The 24,702-nt window shown below is 39.4% G+C and overlaps 1 protein-coding gene and 1 long non-coding RNA gene across 2 annotated transcripts in view; one reads left to right on the top strand and one right to left on the bottom strand.

Moving 5' to 3' along the window:
- The window catches only part of LOC109400030 (uncharacterized), a 1,200,131-nt gene that overhangs the window by 194,440 nt on the left and 980,989 nt on the right, over nucleotides 1–24,702 (top strand). The window lies entirely within an intron of this gene.
- LOC134286815 (uncharacterized) lies at nucleotides 22,603–23,352 on the bottom strand. The gene is made up of 3 exons (XR_009996923.1): nucleotides 23,068–23,352; nucleotides 22,889–23,002; nucleotides 22,603–22,833 (listed from the first exon to the last, which is right to left on the bottom strand). It is a non-coding gene; the product is annotated as an uncharacterized LOC134286815 (long non-coding RNA).

Genomic DNA, 24,702 nt, shown 5'->3' with positions numbered 1-24,702 from the left:
TGAGCTTAAGTGCCCAAGCATAAGAGGATAGAACGACCGAAAATGATGTAGGTCACACAGTTGAACTTGAATCATTGTGAAGCCGCGCTCTAAATGTTGGGTTCGCGATCGTAGGAAAGTATGCTGATTTATGACTTGATGAAGGCAAGAACCTCCAAGAAATCCTTCGCAATTTCTCCACAAATTTATTTCAGGGCTTTTACAAGAGTTGCTTCTGGGCTTCCCAGGAAGTGCTTGATGAGATTCTTCCTGGGGTTTATTTAGGATTCCTTCTGAAGTTACCTTTGGGGGATTTCTAGGAGTTTCTAATGATTTTCCCAAAGAGGTTTCGTCTTGGATTCCTTCAAGAGCTCTTGCTAGCATTCTTCGATGATGTTCTCCTGGGATTCTTCTAGAGAACCTTTCATTTTGAGATTACTTCAGGAGTTCCTTGATTCTTTCAAAATTCCTTCCGAAGTTTCTCTACAAATAAATATCAAGTCTCCTTCACGAATTCTTTCTTTGATTACCCCAGCATTTTTTTTCCTGAGATTCCTCCAGGAAATTTATCCGTCATTTCTCCACAGATTTGTTCTAGGATTTCCTTCTGCGATTCCTCAGAGAACTCCATCGGGCATTCTTTTTGGAGTTCCTTCAGAAATTCTCTCTGGGATCCCTTCTGAAATTCTAAAAAGGTGCCATGTCATATTCCAGAAAATCCTTGCAAGATTCCTTCAAAGATTTCTTCTGGACTTCAAAAGATTACTTCCGAGACATCCATCCGAGATTCTCCCAATAGTTTCCTTTGGAATGCCTTGAGAAGTTTTGTTGGACTTCCAGAAAGTATTCCTGGAAATTCCAGCAATTTCATCCGGGACTCCTCTAAGAGTTCTTGTGGGGATTGCTTCAGGAATTCTTTCCAAGATTTCTCCAGGATCTCCTTCCAAAATTCCGTCAAAAATTCGTTCCAGGAATTCCATGCGATATTCCTCCTGTAGTTCTTTCAGGGATTTCTTCAGGAATTCTTCCTGAAATCCTTCAAGAACTCGGCCAAGAACTTCTTCAAGTATTCTCCTGGATCCTCCCGGAATTCTTTCAGGAATTTATTTTGGAATTTCCGTAAAGATTTCCTTCTGGGGTTCCTACGGTAACCCCACCGGGCACTCCTTTCGAATTTCTGCAGGAATTATTTCCAGATTTTTTTCGGGAACTCCTTCCGGGATTCTTTCCTTGAGGAACTCTTACCCAAAAGTAGTAATACCAGGAAAGAATCTCTGGAAGAATCCCAGGAATACGTCCTGGAGGAATCCTGGCAAGAACTGTAGATAATATTTCAGACGGAATCTCTTTAGGAATCTCAGAAACAACTCCTGAAAAAAACAGAGGGATCTTTGGAAGAAATCCTCAATAAACCCCGGAAGAATTCCACCAAGAGCTTCTGGGAATCACAGAAGGAAATCCCGGAACAAATTTTGGAGAAACCCCGGTGGATCTTTTGGAGAAATCCCGGATGGAATTACTATGGCCATGTTTTTAAACAATCTGCTGAATCAAAAATTAACGTCTGTTTACGATAAAATGTACCTACTGATGCACTGCCAGTTTCCCGGGTGGCCTACCACTTCCTTGGTCCTCGGAAGGCAGACAGGGTCAACACCACGGCTGCTTCCATTGCCCTGCAAGTATCGAGAACTGATACCGTGTGCACTGCGATTTGACATTCTCAAGGCTAAGGCTCTATTCTTAGCCTTAGGCTAAGGCAGTTCCTTACCTAACACAATCCGGCTTGTAAGCACACCTCTACAGCCCGTTCTAAATAAACACATTTCAACCCACACGTGAAGTGATTCGACCTTTTCTCATGATTGCCAAAACAGCCTTAAGACTCCATTACCTTCCCGAGAGGAAAATTCTCATTATAATCTCGCTCATCATCGCCGTCAGTAGCAAGGGTCTACTTCTGCTTTCGAATAAGAACTTTTCCTTCTTTCCACCCTAGTGTTGACTTCCGCTGCAAGTGGAAAAGAAGAGGAGTTGAACTCCTCCGCTTTGGTGTTTTTTGTCCCTTTGAAGCAGCTCGAATAAAAGCTCTTTGCACGTGTTGCTGCGGCCTTTTAGCAGGTCAACGGTACGTAACCTTCTGGCGTCTGGGCTGCGGCTGCCTCTGTCGGTTCTGGCCGGCCAGACAAACGCTGTTCTCTCTGGTTGAATTGTAATTTTCACATCCGGAAAAGATGAACCGAGCGGAACTGAATAACCCCACTCAGTCGGTCTGTTTCCCAACGAGTCCCCTGAGATTGCGGGGGATTATTTGAATTGTTCGGTGTGTTGAGAACGGCGGCAACGGCGACGGAAGCTGATCCTAATTTACGCAAATTTGGAATTGCCTTTGGCGGTTTGAGAGGGAAATAGAACGATACCCATAATTAGCCTTATTTTTTGACCTGTACATCAAGAAGCGTTAGGCTTGCCGAAACCTGTCGAATGGTGTGATGGGTCAGCGCGGCGGTGGGCCTTGAATAATGAATGATTGCGGCAAGGGCCTCTCCTGCTGGGGACCATTAATTACAGGCTTTTCAAAGCCAGCTGCCCACGCCCGTTTCTTCCTCATTTTCATCCATACATTGCTACTGCAGCACACTGCTCGTTATTTCCACTTTTGACACGTGAAAAACATCATGGTAAACAACCATGTCGTGGACGTCCACTCGCTCGTGTTGTTGACCCGAAACATAACATCATTAGGGTCAGAAATGGTCGAAACTACAAAAGCGCGACAAATGCCTGCCCATTCGCATTCCGAGAAGTCCGGCAATATGTCAAGCGGTGTTTTGGTATGCTTTTATGTCGGCCCACGTGATGACAGACTACAGCGAGCAAAACAGCAACGTTCTGCCCTCTCTCTAGCATTGTGACCAAGGCCGGCCCGGTCGATCTAGAGTGGGTTGCGTGCCGCTATCCCAGGTGCACCCCCAAGTGGACCGAGCTTTACCTACGATTAAAATGCTTCCCACTGTTGTCGTTAGCTGATGTTGTTCCTATCAGAGTGAGCCTGCGTCCTGTCGTTCAAAGTCCGTGTAGAAATGCTGTTTGGCTGATAGTGTCAATTAGTTCCCGTGCTCATTTTCATGTTCATCAAAACAGGGTGACCTTTCCCGAACTGTGCACACATGGTGGGTGCTGACGGGTGGACAAGCAGTGTGTATTCGAGTATCAATACATCTTCTTGGACGAAGCTTTATCTACTTCTCCATTCTGGCGCTCCAACAGAGACACTGCCTGTTTCTCAGCTTAGTATTCACTGAGCACTTCCGCAGTTATTGATTAGGGGTTATCTTTGCCAATTAACCATTTTTGGATTTGCATGCCGTATGGGCTGCAAAATGGTAAGTCGTCAACGTAAGTGGGTCCAGCATAGTTCCAGCCCTCACAATCTCTTGTGTTTCTTCAGGCATCAAACACAAGTGCAGTAACTAGGGTATATTAACCTTCAGTGGGCTCCTTAGTAACAGAAAATTGCTCTGATTGTTAAAACAATATGATAACACAGCGCAACATTTTTTTGCCTTAAGAGCAAACTTATGTGTCTCCGAAGGATTTTGGGCCGCTGAATCCGAATCCGGGCTCAGATTTGCTCCAACACGTCACAATTTTTAGCTATACCTCAATTTATAGGACAAAATATGCAATTTTGGGCTTTTTTGACTGCAAGCCATTAAGCTTGGAACTATTTTTTTTTAAGCAATCAAAAGGTCAATTAACATCTAAATTAACGACTCATGCAAAATATTTCGTTTTACATAATCAAATTTGATAGATTAAGGCATTTTTTTGTTACGCTGTGTAACCTAATCGCATTGTCTTTATCAACGATTGTGTAACAGGTTCTATGTTTTTCCTACATTAATTTTCATTTTCATTTATTTGGTATTACATCAAATTCATGATAAACCTGATTCAACAATATTTCTCCATAATACACGGTTCGTGGCTGCCGTTCTCCATCCTCGGTCACGCCCGATGCTCGCCAAGTCACGCTCTATCTGATCCGCCCATCGTGCTCTCTGCGCTCCACTCCTTCTTGTGCCAACCGGATCTTTCGCGAACTCCAACTTTACAGAGTTGTTGTCCGGCATTCTTGCAACATGCCCTGCCCATCGTATCCTTCCGGTTTTGGCCACCTTCTGGATGTTGGGTTCGCCGTAAAACGCAGCGAGCTCGTGGTTCATCCTTCTCCGCCACACACCGTTCCCCTGCACACCGTCAAAGATCTTCCTAGGCACACGGGAAAAAATTCGTTGCCGGATCCTTGACTTAAATGTTATGAAATCATAAAACTTGTCGCTTCATGATATTGTAACTACAAGTCATGATATCGTGACGTTAACAACGATTATCATGAATAATAATAACTGATTCCATCAAAAGCCATGGCCGTCAAAAGCGTTATGAAAAAATTAAGCTCGTTTTCATAAATTGAATACCATAAAGCTGAGTCATGGTAGCATGGCTCTGAGTCATAAAACTATGACGCTGAGTCATCTCAACCAGACGCTGAGTCGTATAAACATAACGCAAAGTCATAAAATCATGAATCACAACAAACGAATTTGGGCACTGTAAGCGTTACACACTTAGAAAAAATGACGGATTACGGTAAAATTTTACCGTAATCTCAACAGATGAACGTACGGTAAAAAGTTCGGTGATTTTTCAAATCACGAACGTACTATGAATCTCAGGAAAATGCATCTGTCAAAATTACCGGAACGTTCGGTACTTTTTACAAATTTACCGTAAAAATCGCAGAACGTTCGGTATGTTTGTTTTCGAATATCACTGAACGTACGGTAATTTATACAAATGATTCGTAAATATTACCAACCGTACGGTAGTTTTTCACAAATTTATGGCGATTTTATGAGAGAACAAAAAAAAACTCTATTTTCATAAAAATGTCGATCATGGGATTGAATACTTACTTACCTTACCGGTCAGGCTAAGGCCGGGGTGGCCTCTGCTGTACATAGTAGCCGCCTCCATTCCACTCGGTCCATGGCTGTTTGCCTCCAGTTCCGCACTCTGCGTAGGGTCCGCAGATCGTCCTCCACTTGGTCGACCCACCTAGCTCGCTGCGCTCCACGTCTTCTTGTACCGGTCGGATGACTCTCGAGAACCATTTTAGTCGGGTTGCTATCCGACATCCTGATGACCACCGTAGCCTCCCGATTTTCGCGGTATGGACGATGGTTGGTTCTCCCAGCAGCTGATGCAGCTCGTGGTTCATTCGCCTTCTCCAAGTCCCGTCTTCCATCTGCACTCCGCCGTAGATGGTACGCAACACCTTCCGTTCGAAAACTCCAAGGGCGCGTTGGTCCTCTGCACGTAGGGTCCATGTTTTGTGCCCATAGAGGACGACCGGTCTAATCAACGTTTTGTAGATAGTTAACTTCGTGTTACGGCGAACTTTATTCGATCGTAGAGTTCTGCGGAGTCCAAAGTAGGCACGATTTCCTGCCACAATGCGCCTCTGAATTTCTCTGCTGGTGTCGTTGTCGTCGGTCACCAGTGAGCCCAAGTACACGAATTCTTCAACCGCCTCGATTTCATCACCGTCGATATGAATTCGGGGTGGCGGGCGCGGTGATTCCTCCCTGGAGCCCTTTGCCATCATGTACTTTGTCTTCGACACATTAATGACTAATCCGATTCGCCTGGCTTCACTCTTCAGTCGGATGTACGTTTCCGCCATCGTCTCAAATTTACGAGCAATATTATCAATATCATCGGCGAAACCAAGCAGCTGAACGGATTTCGTGAAAATCGTCCCACTCGTGTTTATCCCCGCTCTTCTTATTACACCCTCCAAAGCAATGTTGAACAGCAAGCACGAAAGACCATCACCTTGCCGTAACCCTCTCCGAGATTCGAAGGGACTCCAGAGTGTCCCTGATACTCGAACTACGCACATCACTCGATCCATCGTCGCCTTGATCAACCGTATCAGTTTATCCGGGAATCCGTATTCGTGCATAATCTGCCATAGCTGTTCTCGATCGATTGTATCATATGCCGCTTTGAAATCGATGAACAAGTGATGTGTGGGCACGTTGTATTCGCGGCATTTCTGCAACACCTGGCGGATGGCGAACATCTGGTCCGTTGTAGCGCGTTCACCCATAAATCCAGCCTGATATTGCCCCACGAACTCTCTTGCAATCGGTGATAGACGGCGGCATAAAATTTGAGAGAGTATCTTGTAGGCAGCGCTCAGTAGTGTGATCGCGCGGTAGTTCCCGCAATCCAACTTGTCGCCCTTTTTGTAGATGGGACACACGATACCTTCCATCCATTCCTCCGGTAATACTTCCTCCTCCCAAATCTTGGTAATGACCCAGTGTAGTGCTCTCACCAGTGCTTCTCCACCGTATTTTAGAAGCTCGCTTGGTAGTTGATCTGCTCCAGCGGCTTTGTTGTTTTTCAACCGGCCAACCTCCTCCTCAATCTCTTGAAGGTCAGGGGCCGGAAGTCTTTCGTCCTGTGCACATACTCCTAGATCTGTTACCACGCCACCTCCGGTACTTGCAATGTCGCCATTGAGGTGCTCATCGTAATGCTGCCGCCACCTCTCGACCACCTCACGCTCGCTCGTGAGAATACGGGATTGAATACACGGCCTTCTGATCAGGAACCACACTTGCTACAACTGTACAAGAGAGACTTGCTTGGAGATGATGCATAAATTCTTATAGAATTGATGCTCAAAGCTGCCGGCGTGGCTGTCAAACGCATTTTACAGTAGTACGGTAAAATCCTCCCATCACCGGTCTGTTTGGTGAAATATTCACAGATCTCCTGTAAATTTGTCTGATTTCACCAGTTCTTCTGTGATTTCTTAGAACTCACCGATTTTCTCCTGTAATTTCATCGATTTCACCGTAATACTGTAGTTTTCTTGTTTACAGACCAGTTTCGGTGATTTTTTTCGCCGAATACTGTACATAATTTATTCTAAGTGTGTACGCAAACCCTCGCGCAGAATCACCTACGCCATTTTTGTCACTTCTGTCAAGGCGCCTTTTGTGAGCGGCAGTGTTTTCCGGTGAGATTTTTTTTTTGGTTTTCGAAAAAGTGTAGTGAATTGTTCTTACTTAAATAGTATTAAACTATATAATTATTGAACTACATTCCAGAAGTTGAAAGTGGAAAAACTCCATATTCTGGCACAAAACTCCGGCCAGCTTCATCAGCAGCAGAACAATCAAGCTCACGCACAATTCCGGCACAAAATTTTGGCTAAATGCATGACGTTATCTATGGACGCCCCCTATGTCTATGGACCATTTTACGAGACGGTTCAGAACAACTGATCGCTCTTTTTATGAATGAAAATTTGACAGTATGGAGCCAGGTTATTTTGACAGATCTCACACGAGCAAGAAAAGGTCGGCAAACTGCAAGAAAATTGTTCGTCTCTTTCTTGCATGTGTGTGATCTGTCAAAATGACCTGGCTAATGTCAAACATTTCGAGGTTAGGTTTCGTGGTGTAATGAAGAATAGACTTGCGTGGTGTAATGAAGAATAGACTTTGTTTTTTTGCAGCCAAACAAGACAAAAGAAATCGCAACAAGTGCAGCCAAACGAGCAAAGCTCGTAAGAAACAAGCAGTGAGACAAGACAGAAAACGTGATGCCGTGCGAAAGAGAGCCTGTATTGTTTACGTTCGAATCCACTTTCGAAAGTATTTCGTGTGTATTGCCGATTACGTCAGCATAATCAAATGAGCGAAAGATTCGAACTAATCAAATTCGATCGAAAGTGGATACATCCGTAAACGAGAATGAGGGTGAAATATTACAATCATGAGTACTTCTTATGATTTCATGAAGACGAATCATGATTACAGCATGCATGCTTCATAGTATCATGACTCTATGTACGGCCTTTTGCTAATAAAACGGGCATCATTATTGACAAATACCAGAATCATAAAAATACTTCAATATTCAGGAATCTTGTTCATGATTTCAGAGGGCGTGCTTCACGATAACATGACCTTAAATGCCACTTTGCACCAATTAATCCGATAGTATAAATTACAAATACTAGAATCATGCATACTGCTTATGTTTTTATAACATTAGGTAATAAATTTAGAACATGCTTTATGATAACATGACCAGTACTACCATTTTTCGCAAATCGATCCAGTACCATAAATGACAAATACTTGCACCATGAGTAATGCTCAAGCTTTCATAAATTTAGTTCATAGTTTGAGTACGTACTTCATGATAATATGAACCGACTTACCAAATTTCGCTAATAAAACTGGAAACATAAATGACAACTACTAGTTCTATGAATACCGCTTCTGGTTTTATGAATCTAATTAATAGTTCTGGTATTCATGGGCATGATATATTTACTTAACTTACAAATTTTTGTCAATAAATATGAAAAACGTAACGCCAAGGTCACGTTACGGCAACATGAGTCATGAAAGTATGACCTTTTTTTGTGGTGTATATTTATAACATGAAAACACACATTTTTCGCGAAATCATGGCTCATTTAGCAGGTTTCAACAGAGCGATTCCAAGCAACAGCATCAAAATTTAGGACTTTTTTTAATTCATGATTTTCTATTGAGCTGAAACTTTGCACAGTTTTTCAGTTCCATCTAAATCAACATTTTTCGATATCATATCTTCATGTTGAGTCACGACTAACTTTTCAAAAGGGTGTATATGAAAATGGTTGAAAAATATTCAAAAAGCTGCACAGCAAAAACGGTTCGTTCGATTGTTATGATTTTTTCAGCAAAGTTAGATAACTAAATGGTGATTACTAAAAAAATATACACTGTAAAAAAAATATTTTTTTTGCATTAAAAAATATAATTTTTGTCACAAAAACTTAAATATCTCAAAACCCTATCTTTTTACCAACGTCATTTTTTTAGGGAAAATGGTCCGTTATATTAGCTATCTACCATAAAAATTTGGTGATGGTAAACTAATAAACAAACATTTCACAATTTTTTACATTTAGTAGAAAAAAATTTTTTTACCGTGTAAATTATTTCGAGAATCACAGTTTGGTGCTGTTTTTTTTGTTAAGGGTCTTGCGGGAGTTAAACAAGTTGTTTTTACGATATTCAATATTTGTGTATTCATTTGTATTATGTATATTATATGTATAAATATTATATGTATTTATATTATATGTATATACATGTAATATATATACATATAATATATATACATATAATATTTATACATATAAATGAATTCTCAAATTACACAACAATAATCATAGATTTGACACAATAGGGGTAAGAGAGGGCTAAGAGTTTTGGGTTTGGATTTTATTATGGGTTATGAGATCATGAAAACAGTTTTACTTATTTTTTATTTGATTTTATTTATTTTTTTACAATATCGAACACTTTGGCATTATTGTCAGAACAGTTTGAGTATAGTTTTGCTTTAATTTTATTTTCTGACAATGGAATGAAACAATGGAATTTTTGGGTTCCTTGGATCGTTTTCGCGTTATTATATTGCTCGCTGAGCTCTGAAGCCTTTATTTCGTACTCTTCCGTAGTAGTAAAACAAAATGATAATTTGGTTAAATCTTCTTCTTTTCTACGATTCGCCCATTCAAAAAGTTCTTTCGCAGTTTTAATTGGATGCTCACGTTCTTTGGCTAAACTTGCTCTTGTGGCCATGCGCTTTATTGTTCCTCCAATAGCATCACAAGGACCTTTGCCATGTGACGTAGCAAAAAAATGCCATTCTGCATCAATTCCGTACATTGATTTAAATTGACATAGGCTCGAAAAATTCTTACGGTTTTTGTACTGCGACGCTGCTCCATCAGACATAAAATATATCTTTTTGACTTCTTTATGTTTATCAACGCGTAAAAAGTTAATCATTTTGGCAATGAACAAGTTTACGGATATTGAATCGTGCCTTAAATCTTCGGAAATTACAATGAAACTAAAGTGTTCAATTTGCGAACTTCCATTAAAATAAATAACGAATGGATGAATTGTAGCTTGTTGCACGTTCCAGTGATGGGACTGAACTTCATCTTGCAATACAAAACTGTAATTTTCAGAAAAATCACAAATGACTAAAAATTCACCATTTTGTAACGTATTTTTCGTATTTTTTAAAAAGCTGGATTGCTCTGTTTTAATGAAATCGTGAGGGATTAAACTTTCTAATTTCAAGCAAAAATATGACACAAACTCATCTACAGGTTTTACAATTGTTTCTAGGTCACACCTATCCGTGGTTACCCATTGCTCAAATGATAACTGATCAATATATTTTTCTTCAAACTCACCGAATAAAGTATTTTCCAATAATGAAGAATCTGGACAATCCGAACAAGATCGTAGGTAGCAATTTGATGTTGTATTTTCACACAAAAGACTACCAGTTAACATTTTAATATCCTTTGTTAAATTTATTCTTTTCAAACTATGTAAAATAAGGTTAATATTCTCATGGGTTGTGCACACACAAACATTATGTGTTCCTGAATTGGAAAGAAGCTTGCATTGCCTTGGCCGAAGGCTTGCAAATGAGGAAAAACCTACTTTAATATTATTGTGAATTTCCTTGAAGCGTGTGTAAGCTTCTTTCAATGTCGTCATCATTAATCGTTTTTGGATTGCTTGACGCTTTCCATCTTGTTTTACTGATACATAATCTTTCTGGCCAGGCATAGCTCGACTTACTTCATCATCTTCAAAATATTGAACTACTATTTCTTTTGCCTCGTCTGTTAACGCATTACTAGACCTAGTATTTTTGGTTGAAAGACAGTTATTCTTAAATAGTTTTGCCTCTTTTACTGTATATCTATTGGTTTCGAACTCATCAATGGCATCTTGAATAGACCACGAACTTGGCAGCATCGACAAAATCAATAATTTTTCTTTCCTTGTCGTGGCTGGATTCGAGAACCTTTCCTTCATATTCATAATTACCTCATCGTAGTCTGTATTTTCCACATCCTCAGGTCCTAATTTGAAGAGGTTTCTACGTACAGCTTCGTTTATTTCACGGTATTTTTTCTCTGGATAATAAACGTAGTCCATCTTCGTCCATTTAATCGGAGTCACTTTTATCCCAGCTATGCCCTCGTTAAAGCGTTCGATGTTTACCTTTTGAATACACTCATCTTCCGATTGATTTGTTGAAACAGATGTCGCTGATGGTACGGTGGCAAGGCTCTCTGCACTTGGAACTTCTAGTAATTCCTCAGTTGTTGTCGTTTTCGAACTTCCTGCGCCCTGCTCTTCCGATGATATACAGATTGCTCGTTTGTCAACGTTTAGACGGCAGGACGTGCAAATGCGTAAATTTGTATTCAATGTGGACATTGGAGCATAACCTGTCGCTTTCAGTTTATCTATGGTGCTTTCGGTGAGATTTCGTAACTCTTTTGAGCACTTTTTTTCTGCAAACGGCCTACAACAGTTGAGAAAGCGACTACTCATGTTGTTCGTTAGATTTTAATAAACAAAATCACTTTCAAGTTTTTACTGACTAGTTTGGTGTCGTTTACTTGACTGAAGAAAACTTTTACTTTACAATCCTTAATAACCATAGCGGTAGTATTTTTTTGCTTTTTCGTGAGCATTGTCATGGTCAGGCTTGGCATTGGTCACCGTTAATACTCACTTTCGAACCGACCTGAGCATGTATTCGTTTTCACTGCCACACAATCGCAATAGGCTCATGAAATCGCCGTACAGCGTAGTCAAGATGAAAAAACAAATTGTTTATCGGTTGCGTTGTTACCTCGGGGACTTCAACAATCACGATTATGTTTTGAGTGACGTTCGGAGTTCTCGGCCCATTGAATCGATGGTCATGACGGTCGCGACAGTACTGTAGTAGTGTGTGGTGTTTTTTGGATTAGGTACCTAGAATTTGGTAATGCATTCTAAACTCGATAAAGAAATGTATAAGTAAAAAGAAGGCTTTCCCAAAGCTACACATTTTTGTAGTTATGAGTCCGACTAATTTGCATGAATGGCTAATGACCCTAATGACGCAGTATCATAACTATCGAGGCCATAACGTCACAGGTCTTATGGCGATTTTTTTCGTGACATAACGTCCAACCAAGCAGATGCGTCACAAAGTCCTAGGAAAAAAGGAACATAGGATTCTATGACGCATCCCAACTTTTGGACATTTTTTCGCATAAAAAGGCGTCATGAAGATCGGGAGATTTTAGCCCCGGATGATCCGCCGGGGGCCTAAGTTACATTACGCTTCGCAAACAAATGGACGAGGTTAGAGGATTTATTCTCGATTGCTTAATATATTGGCTATATAAACATTTTCGACAGACGTTAAGATTCTCAATTTAGCATCCCGTACAAAAAAAATGCCCCAACTGTTCCCCATTAGAAACCCTACGTTGATTGAATATGTTGCTTGTCTCCACATTTCTATTGAATTTATAAGATCTCTCAAGTTCCGACAGTACACGTTTATTTTAGGTTTGATTTACTGAAAGACACACACGAAGTTGGAATAAATCAATCACACCGTACGCCGAGTACCCGCTCTTTGTGAAAACACGCTGGTTGTGCACAGTACAAACAGTGTTACATCCTAAAAGACGTGGCGCTTGTTGGCGCAGTTTCTCTAAGTTCCACCACTAGATCAAAAGCTTGAGGTAACATCAACAATTCACGGCAACTCTGGTTTATATTCCTTTCTTGGCGTTCCCGAACCTGTGATTCGATTCTAGTAGTTTCCAAAACAAGTATCAATCTGCAATATTTGAACGTTTATATAAAAATAATATTAATTATAAATCATACCAACTCTACAGACGGCATCAAATGAAACCTAGAATTTCATGAAGGACAGTATCCTTCATTGACGGTCAAACGAGCGATGGTCAAGACGGGTTACCTATGGTATCTGGGTCGTGTCGATGTGCTTTGGGTAGGTGAAGCATGGTTGCTACCATCGCATTCGTTGGCGACGCATCACATGGGCAAAACCCTAGCATGCTTGTGAACCTCATGACTAATGCCAAGCCTGGTCATGGTACCTATCATGCATTTGTTGTTGTTGAAGTTACTCGCTTCCTCCCGATATTTATGATTCTATTCTCTGATAGGTAAATTTTTGCAGGTAAACTAGACGTCTAGAGCATTGTCGTGGTATGCACCTATTATGTATTTGTTGGTGTTGCAGTTACTCGCTTTCTCTCCATCATAAAATCTATTATCTAAGAGGTAAGTTTTTTTGCAGGTAAACTAGACGCATTCGTCTATATAAAACTTTTGTTTTGCAGCTTTTATCTTAAAAATAATATTACTTATGTTTCTTATTATCAACAGGTTTTAACCCTATTAACAGAATTTTTCGCCAGTCACGTACAATAAAAATAATGACACTATCAATACTTTTGATCACTACACTGGATCGCGTCTAAGTTTCTAATAGATGCTATAATAGTTATGAATAATTAAATAAAAATATCATGAAAATAACTTGTTTAATTCATGCGGTAGCCTTAACAATAAAATCAGCATCATAATGCGATTCTCTGAATAATGTACACGGTAAAAAAAACATATTTTTTTTACTAAATGTAAAAATTGTGAAATGTTTGAAATATCATAACTTTTTTGTTTATTAGTTTACCATCACCAAATTTTTATGGTAGATAGCTAATATAATGGACCGTTTTCCCTGAAAAAATCACGTTGGTAAAAAGATAGGGTTTTGAGATATTTGAGTTTGTGTGACAAAAATGATATTTTTTTAATGCAAAAAAAAAATTTTTTACAGTGTATATTTTCTTAGCAATCCCCATTAAGTTATCTAACTTTGCTGAAAAAATCATAACAATCGAACGAACCGTTTTTGCTGTGCAGCTTTTTGAATATTTTTCAACCATTTTCACATACACCCTTTTGAAAAGTTAGACGTGACTCTATATGAAGATTTGATATTGAAAAATGACGTTTTAGATGAAATTGAAAAACTGTGCAAAGTTTCGGATATTTTTGAAATGGTCGCTCAGGATCGACTTGCGTGCCTCCGTGGAATCCCTCAGCAGCGGATTTTTTCCCGTGACATGCGTCGCTCGAAAACTCCGAGTGCTTGCAGGTCCTCCTCAAGCATGGTCCATGTCTCGAGTCCGTAGATGACCATCGGTCTTATTAGTGTTTTGTACATGGTGCATTTGATACATGGGTGATTTTTTTAGACCGCAGCTTCTTCTGGAGTCCGTAGAAGACCCGACTTCCGCTGATGATGCGCATTCGAATTTAACGACTCACGTTGTTGTCAGCCGTCAGTAAGGATCCGAGGTAGACGAATTCCTCCTCCACCTCGAAGGTATCCCCGTCTACCGTAACATTACTACCCAGATGGATCCGGTCGTGTTCGGTACGGCCTACCAGCATGTACTTTGTTTTTGAGGCATACACCACCGTCCATCGTTGCTTTAATCAGTCTAATCAGCTTCCCAAGAAAGCCGATTTCATCCATGACTCTCCATAGCTCTACGCGGTCGATACTGTCGTATGCTGCTTTGATGTCGATGAAAAGGTGATGCGTTGGGCTCTGTTATTCACGATATTTCTGGAGGATTTGCCCTGCGATGAAGATCTGGTCCGTTGTCGACCGGCCGTTGATGAAATCGGCTTGATAAATTCCCACGAACTTATTCGTTTTGGGTGACAGACGACGAAAGATGATTAGGGATAGCACTTTGTAGCAGTGTTGCGAAACTCATGCTCACGAGTAAAAAATACTCACTCACCTTACTCATTTGCGAGTAATGCTCACGCTGTGAGTTACTCGCGTATGAGTATACTCACGCGTGAGTAATGACGTCATACTCTCGCGTGAGTATTACTCACTTGTGAGTAATACTCACGCGAGAGTATGACGTCATTACTCGCGCGTGAGTTACTCATTTTACTCACGGTGAGTTTAGTGAGTAAGTTATTTTTGTTGGTTTGAAATGATGTTTTCGTTTATTCTGTACTGCAATGGTGATTATTTATATACAAGGCACAGTTTTCGAGGATAGGTGGATCTGCTCGAGAGCCTTGGCACCATAGGCTAAAAACTCTTATTGTTTACCTACGCATGCAAAGTAATATCATCAATTAGGAAATCTCTATATTTCACCACACTTTGTCAATGGTATAACTTTTTTCGCATACGTCGGGTCACTTTACGGTATTCAATAAAGATGTTTGGCATATATTTACCTACCTTCAAATAAAAATGGTAGGGTCAATTACAGCATCTCCTAAGTCCAAACATTTAAAACTTTTCTTATGTGCATACATTTGATCGTTTTTCCCATGTGGCTAGTTTCTATTACTGTGCAAAAAGATAGGGCATATAATGGACAAATAGTGGTTTCGCTTCAAAATTACTTGAGTGGGCAAGTAAGGAAAAAAAAGTTTAATACTGGTAACGCCTCCCTTGTAAATCTAAAAGAGTTGTAGTTTTTTCTGCGCGGAAAAATAGTCCGTTCTATTATTCCGTAAGGAAAAGTAACGTTTTTCCTCATACTAAACACTTGATCAGTTTGTAAGTTAAAATTTACAAAAAATAGTAAATTTACTTGAGTACTCAACTTTCGAACATGAAACTTACACACTTAACGCATCCAGCAAAGCAAAAACCAGCAAAACGAATAGTTGATTTTCAAGAATTTTTTTGCTAGAATCCAGTACATTTTTGTGCCCTATCAGCACAAATTGCTGGATGTTTCATAAAAAAGTGCTTAGACTTGATAAAATTGAAACAAAACTTTATTGGAGCTTATGGATGACAAAAGGAACAAATTGCCAGGGCCTGTAGCGTAGTGGCTACACGTTCACTTCATACGTGGATGGTCATGGGTTCGGTCCCAGCCCGGCACTTGCAATTTTTCGTCAGTTGCTCTTCCCCCCGAGAGCAGCTGGCACCTGACCCTCTTCAGAGCATATGCTCCAACGGACCCGGACTCCTGGATAACGGCTAACGGCAACTCATAATGGACCCCCAATCGGACTGGAAAAGGAACAAGAGCCACACATCAACATCCTCGTGCTCATCATTCTACCATGATAGTGTAGAAAGTGAAAGCAGCGCAACGGAATCCAGCTCGATCTAGTAGAATTATAATAGAATACATTTAGGAGCTGTACAAAGTGTAAGTACAGCTTCCAATTGGAATCGCTCACGCAGTGCCCTGGTGGACAAAAGAGCTGTAAATTACGTAAAGTGATTGAAGAATGAAAAAAGAAACAAATTCTGAAGGAATCCCATGAGGTTTTTCAAGTCTTAGTTTTTTTTCCATATTAAGTTGGACCACCCTAATTATATGAGCCTCGGACCTAAAAAGAAAAAAAACTGCTGCGCAAATTACTACCAGTAACATGGCCAGTAATCACACCCAGGTAACCAATAAGCAGCTAAAATGGCATTAATTCAGCACTATATGCGCCTTTGCAGCAGGTCTGCTGCTATCGAACTGTCAAATCCAAGGTCAAATCGGCTACCAATCGAGCACACCACACGATTCCGTAAAATTACTTTTTCCTAATTGCTATCTCTGCCAACCCCCTGGAGAAAGCGTTAGTTCTTGAACTAGTACGAATTATCGTGCATTTGAGAAACGATCGTTTACACATTTGTTCAATGCATTTAGTGTTCTTTATTAAATTTACAAGACGCACAAGCATGCAAATACATTTCGTCCATTTAAAACAACGCTGAACTCAATTACATATATGTGAATGTGACGCCAGCACTAACAGAAAAAAAAAACACTGTTTTCAGCTTAATGCAACCGCCCATTCAAATCAGCACCACGTCCAGCACCAAATTTTTGGATTCACGCCAGTTATATGTAGATGACAGCCATTTCAGGGCATTGATCTCTGTCTACAAGAGGTTTGAGTTCAAATAAAAGCCCTCACGTTGAGCTGTTGGGCTCAAAGGGGACCTCATCAGGACCGCCTTTAACGGAGCGCTTAGAACTACCAGTAAGATACAATTCACTAGAATAAAAAAACAATAGAATTATTGACAAGCAACCTTGTCTACTGATTCAATACATTCGCCCCAATAAAACATACCATTTTAATGATTGATATGGAATCCTAAGCATTTAGATAAATTTTAGATTACCGTATGAATATGAGTAAAGCATACTCGTGAGTGAGTATCTGCACGTCAATACTCACGAGTGAGTGTGAGTTGTACAGCGCTTACTCAAATGTGAGTAATACTCACGGTGAGTTTAAGGTGTACTGCTCATACTCACTCGTGAGTTTGACTAGTTGTGTGAGTACTCGCTCATTTCGCAACACTGCTTTGTAGGTAGCATTCAAAATAGTTATCCCTTTGAAGTTCTGAAATTCCAAATGGCCGCCTTTCTTGTGAATGGGGCAGATTACCCCTTCCTTCCACTTCTCCGGTAGCTGTTCGGTCACCCAGATCCTGACTATCAGTCGGTGCAGAGAGGTGGACAACTTTTCTGGGTCCATCTTGATGAGTTCAGCGAGATACCATCCTTACCAGCTGTTTTGTTGGTTTTGGCATCCATAACTTCCCTCAGCGTGGGAGCTGGCTCATTTCCGTCCTCCGCTGCACTGGCATCTTCGTTTCCTCCGGTGCCGCGGTCTCCCGTGCCTACGTTCTCCACGTCATTCAGGCGCTGATCGAAGTGCTGCTTCCACCTTTGTAACAGTTGGTAGATTGTGATGGCAGAAATAGCAAAAAACAGCGGGTAATGTCCCTAAACCGTAGGTATTTTTACAGCCGAGTGTTTCAAACTATGTCCGCAAAATCGGCCAGCTCCTCAGCGAACTACCCTTTTGAAACCCCTTCGCTTAAGCGCCAGTACAACGGGTTGTACTGAGAAAGGGCGTGTTCATAAACCGTACCCGACTAGTCCTCTCAGGGCAGGTCAGGTAGGAACTACCAATACAACACAAAAACCCAAACTCGTTCGATCTGATACAAACGAAAATCTCTCACTGATCAAAAGGTACAATTGAAAGAATCACTTACGAGAACTAAACCTTACCCGACTAGGCGATCATAACAAAATTATATCATAATATGTTATTATGTTACACAGATTTTTTCTAACATAGGCAGTTATAATTTAGATGCAGGATGTTGTTAAAATAACAAAAATTCTAACAGAAAATCATAAGGGTTCTAACAAAAGTGTATCAGAGTTTGTTACAAATACATCAAAAATATATCAAGCCCTGTTCTAAGTTTTTGATAAAATATATCAAAATTATAATACAGTTTGATATTTTCAATTAGGGTAAAAATCAAATAGGGTAAAAACTAATTTTCATACTCATTTTTGGGTAATTATTTTAAGTGTGTTATTCTATTTTTAGAAAATAATAGGTCACATAAAAAAAACTTACGATTTCATTAAAAACTTACAAACCCGGACGGGATTTGAACCAATAATCCTGCCATCGTTAATTTTCAGTCGCCTTAACCAATGAGGCTATCACAGCACTTGAAGTGAGTGGCGAAAGAAGCTCTACTGGTTCTACGTATTGCCAGTTTCCCTATTCCCCCATCTCTTGTTTGTCAGTCACAGAACAAAAATAGACAGAGATTTGAATGCAAGATCAAACAATGAACCTCTCTCTCTTACCAACAGCGCTACCGCGGTGCGCAGACATGCGCACTGAAACACTAATAATAGTGGTGGCGTGCGCATGGCCCGTCGTCGTTTGTTGAACAAAGAGAACGACGAAAAAATAGCCAGTCGACTATTTATGATTGAGCTTCGTCATGGGGTGCCTTCTGGCGGCGTCAAAGTTGCTGTAGTCGTGGTTCTTTACGGACGGAGATGATTTAATTTGTTTTTTTTTTGCGCTGTGAGACCGACGATCATACACGTACCTACGTGAGCTAAGGTAAAATGTGGCTTTGTTTTAATTGATCACAATTATATCATAGGCTGATATGATTACTTTTGCAGATGCTATTTAGTATTATTCTAAGATTTAGAATATTTTTAGCAATGAAAAAGGTGACATAATGTCAAAGCAAATATGTTCGAATGATGATAGGTCGTAATAAAAAAAAAGTTTGAATAGAGAAATGCAGTGATCAATTGAGCAGAATTATCATTCACATTTGATTATTTAGTACCGCATTTTCTATCTCCACGCTCAATAACATCCATTACTTCTTAATACATAGTCTGTTCGGTACTTTTTGACGTTATAATTAGAAGTTAGAATAGCAGTACTGTTAATAAGACATACAAATACAACTATCTTTACTCAATTTTGAGATTTAAAAACAAACTCATGTTAAGGTTTCTTCTTTTTTCCGTGTATGTAGATGTTTCACGCTTTGAAGCTACAAATTCTAGTTAATCTAAAAGCTTAAAAGTTAGGGTCGATTGGGAATCGTTTTCTTTTTTTTATGACATTTTACACTAAGAGTGCATTCGTGTCAAAATTGGGAATCGTGGAAAAGTGTTAGGAATTTGCACCGTAACGGGACTGGGATATTAAATGAAAGAAATACTTAAATTAAACATATCAGCAGCTATGATACTATATTCACCCAAAAAATGAATTTGAAGCATTGAGTAAAATAAACAATACGAATGAGTCTGATAAAATTTGTAGAAGGTGCAATGCCTTTATTTTTTACTCAATAATATGATGCAGCAGTCAATAAACTTAAGAAGATAAATTAAGTAATAGTTATTGCTGTGGGCATTCGAAATGCAAATATCAAATACGGGAAAATCAAAAGATGTGAAAACTTGAACAAACTTAATAGGAGTTCCCATTAACGAAACAGTTGCTACTATATAGTACAAATCGTAATACTAACAAATCCACAAACCAGCAGCGCCTTGAATGCCGTTATGCGATATCATTACAGCTAGAAGCTGTACTAAAGAAACTGTTTGTATACCAACACGGCTTGTCGGATGTAAACATTATTGTCAAATCTAACTTGAAGCGGGATATATAGCTATTACACAAATACTGTGAAATTATTTTTGTTGCTTTTATTGCACTTAAATCTAACTCCGGAAGATTTGCCGGAAGATGTGCGAATCGAATAAGAGTCCCAGCCAATAAACCTTTGCTACTATAGAGTACGTGGTCATTGATTTTAAAGTAATCATTACGGAACATGTTTCTCGAGAGACCATGTCTTTTCAATACGCTAACTCCAACTCCGCTATTAGAATAGAGGGGGTTAGAAACAAAGGGATGTAAGTGACAAAACCCCACTTTCGAGTAAATGAGGTTTGAAGTTTTTCATCAATTTTTCATCCCATACAAAATGTATGGAGTTTCAAAAATAAACCGAATTTTCTCTGACCGTTCTATTCGCATAATCAATAATAAAAATAGTTTCTTATTTTAACGAGCCGAAGTTCACTTAAATCGGTTCAAAGTTGGAAAAAATAAGAGTACCTTTTAGTTTTGAGAGTACTCGGATACGCTTCCGGCATTCTGCGCAGTAAAAAAAAACAAACAAGAAACGAATACATAATATTTTAATTTTTATTTTTTGTAATGTATATAAAAATTAAAATTATTTCATATTCTGATATAATTGTGTTATTTTTCCAACGAATCATTTTATTCAGTTGTAAAAATAACAAAGTTTTAACAGAGCTTGTTTTGAATTATTTATAACAAAATTAGTTACAAAAGATTATAACATATTTTATTATAATTTAGTTCGAAAAAGTAATAAACAGCCCATGTCATAACAAAATTATAACATAATTTGTTAGTCATATCACAATGAGATATAATTATGATATATTCTTGTTATGGTCTTCTAGTCGGGTAGCGAGTAGTTTAATCCCATTCGTGTTTTATGGTTCCTAAACGTGCACGATGTTTTACAAAGATTTCTGACCTGTTCATTCAGCTACTAACTCCTGATCCTATCACGATGTTCGGTATACGCTAGTATCACTGCTGATGATCTTGTGCTAGGAAACACACGTGGGCCTAGCTACGACTTGGGCTCAAGGAGCTACTCACAGCACCACGTGGCCAACGCCCGTCTGGAGGCTTTCTACACGAGTCGACCAATCACGATGCCTGTTTAGAGTGGAAAAAAAACCTTCGCCTGAAGGTTCTTCAGGCGAGAACGGACACTTCAAGTTAACACGTCTGGATTCTACAAGCTATAATTTTACCTTTTTGTAAGCCAAAGAGGGCTTAATTCCGCTTATTTAGCACTGTTATTTGTGTGGCAATATCCTACTATAATAAGGGATTTAGTTTAGTTCTAGAACTTTATATACAATCGCAGGACTCACTTTTATTGCACAAATTGATTAAAAAAATCAATCCTTCGACGGAATAATTTCACCAAAAGCTAAATGGAATTAACGTGTTTAATTGCTTTGTAGCAAATGCTGTATTTATAAAATTGTACTCACTGGATTTTTGTAATATCTACACTACACTATCAAAATGTTGGATTTTATCTGTTCAGTTTGGTACTCTCTTCCCTATATGCCACCACTAACGATCTGCGATCTTATCGCTCGCACTGATCTCACAGAAATAAATCTCGTAATCATCAGATCGGCTTTATGGACCATTTCTTGTCCAGTTCGTATTAGTTAAACCCGAAGTTATGCCGTTTTTCTTTTTGATCCAGTTCCAACCTGGGTTGGAGCTGTTCCAGTTTAGCTCAGTTTTGAGTGAATCTTACACATTTTAGAGTAACTTTTTCTAAGCGTGTAGTTCGATTGAAACCCACACGGAAAATCCAAACTACCTAATATTTGGGTCGATTTTACTCAAAATTGAGTATATCGAATAAACTCGCTACCCAAAATTAGGTTGTTTTCCCTCTCTGGTTCACCGATGTTGTCAAAAACAAACAGAGATGCATCTACCCTTGACCCCAATAAGCCTTGACCCCAATAAGCCAATTTTGGATAAATGTGGGTTTACTCAAAATTGAGTTGGATGAGGGGGGTCTTAGGTTGAATTTACCTACTCTTGAGTATATTTTTTAGATGGGAGTAAAGGTAATCTACCTAGCGTGAATTTAATCGATTTACTCAAATTTTGGCTTATTGGGCCGAACTATGGAATTGCGTCGAAAGAACTCAATTTTGGGTATACGGTAGTAGTCTGCCGTATATGTTTTACGCATTTAGTTCATTTCCCACCGCTTCACTAGTAGTGGCGCTGTAATCGTTTAGTGGTTACACCTTTTGATCACTTCACGTCCGTCCGTCAGCAGGCCTCCGTCGTTATCCCTGCACGTTTCGGCTAGCGGCTCGAAGCCGTTGCGGGATGCGTACACTGAGAAAAATATCCATATTGATAGTATGTGTCAGGTACTATAGATTTTTGCAATTAGATTTCACTAATAGTAAAAATGTTCCATACACATACCTTCAGATGAACTCTCAACTTATTCGATGTATGTGTGGCTCTTATCAAATTGAAAACCATAGTACTTACTTTTTATCTCTAATGGCTTATATATTTTATTTGGGAATTCTGATGAAATTTTTGCATTTTTCACTGGTATTTTCAGCTCTGTTCTTTTTGTACACAAAAATCAATAAAACACTTCAAAGTTTATTCACTTTAACCAATATATTTGCAACATAGAATAACAATAACATGGTTGATATGCTGCCGGTGTTTCCGTAATTTTTGGCCGGAAGTACAAGCAGCAGACGTACGAACTCCGGAGCCGCTTGTGGCGATGAAAATGTTGGTGGCACTTGATGGATGTACCGTCGTATATGGTTCTGCAGTCGTTAATTTTGCCGATGAGTCTAATCAACTGAAATGTAACCATGATTAGAAGAGAGATTTTTGACGAATTATCATCAACTTACCAGCAGCCTACTCCGGCCTTGACACCGGCAACCCCCTGTGACGAAGCCGCATTGCACCACCGTGCATCCTGTATTCTTATGTTTCAATCTTTGGCTGAGATCCTTTCCGTCGCCCTGAAATACAAAAACGTGATGTTATATAGAAATATTCAGTAAAATATCAAATATTTCTTATTTACCTGCAAAAATTTTCACCTCCTATCTGTAGCTGATCGACCATCTTCAAAAAAAAGGAGAAATATCAACAAAGTTCACGGGAGGCGGCAGGTTCATGAGCGACTATTTGGAATTATGTGTGAAGCTTTATAGATTTTTACTATAAGGGATGACACATAAAACTGTAGCAGTCTCACAAACAAAGTATATGTGTGGCGGTTATAAACGTCGGAATGAACTCTGTCTTTGAAATATGTGTTTTCACACATAAATAAAATCATTGGATTTTTTGTAGTGTAGAGCTTCGGGTAGAACTTCCGTGTTTTTTGGGAACGACACAGCATTTCCATTTCTTCGCACTCCGCTTCTTCCAGGTTGTGCTGTTCCTCCCGAAAGCGGTGGTTCTGCTACTTCTGCTTCTGTTTATTGCTTTTTTTTGCACCGTATTCGACCCCCTGCTGAAATTTTTTGTCACACCACAATATGTTCCCACCAGTGTTGAAAAATTCATTTCGTCATATCTCAATTCTGCTGACGTCTATAATGTCGAAGAAGTGCCGTCCGTCAATCAGAACGTGGTCGATTTAAGATTCTGTCTGATGTGATGATCTCAACGTGTAACGATAAGGGAGGTTGTGTTGGAAAAAGGTGCTACGTATGGTCATGTTTTTGGAGGCGACAAAATCGATGAGTCGTAGGCCGTTTTCGTTCGTTTGCTGGTGGGCGCTGAACTTTCCGGTCTGAATTCGTCCTCCTGGCCTATACTTGAGCGTTTAAAACCCCTATGATGATCTTGACGTCGTGGCTGCGTGTGTAAGCTGCGCGTACACATTGCACACAAGACCCGTACAAATCCGTTTTTCCTACACATTGCACACAAGACCCATACAAAATCACATATAGTTACTTCTCATAAATTAATCATTTCCAATCTGTCATAAATTATCCTATATGTGGTGAACCCCCGGGGGTCCATTATTAGGTTTCTGGGTTCACTATTGGTGAAGTCGTATTCTCTTAAATCGGGGACAACCCAAGTAACAACTTTAATTTTATCAAAGTTTTTTAGCGATTCAAAAATCCTAAACATAAAACCATTGATGCCGACTTGAAAATTCTCTCGAGTTCTTGTATGCCTCAATAAGACCACGTTCTGGCTAGTTGGCCCAGTTTTATTAGGGTCTACAGGACTTCGTATGCAAACCGGCTTAGGATTTCGGGTTGTATCATAGTTTTATCAATCTTCCAAATAAAACCATCTTCTGACTTGTCAAATAATTGTTTTGATTATTTTTCACTCTCAATGTTCGATCGTCAGAATAAATTATGCTTGGTTGTTTATCCAGCCATCAATTGGAAAGATGCAGATATGGAATTCAGATTTGTTTTCCTATTTAATACGTGTCAGGAGACATGCCACGGAAAATTTGTGGTGTATGTGACTGTGATAATGACAAAAACTAAGTGCGCCACACAAACTATGCATAATTTGGAAGTTAAATGCATTTATTGACTCGGTGGAATTGGGTGCAGAAAATGTTTTTTCAACACAGCGGAGTTTGAAAGACATGATGTAATTTTTCTGACAAAATAAAATGACGGAAACGTGTTGTATGGTTTAATTTGATCTTAAGATGTTCGTGAAATCATAAAATTGA

Source organism: Aedes albopictus, chromosome 1 (assembly GCF_035046485.1).
Source record: "Aedes albopictus strain Foshan chromosome 1, AalbF5, whole genome shotgun sequence".
In the NCBI taxonomy this organism is placed as follows: domain Eukaryota; kingdom Metazoa; phylum Arthropoda; class Insecta; order Diptera; family Culicidae; genus Aedes; species Aedes albopictus.
Note: the sequence above shows the minus strand (reverse complement) of the source record. Positions and strands in the feature narration are given on the sequence as shown.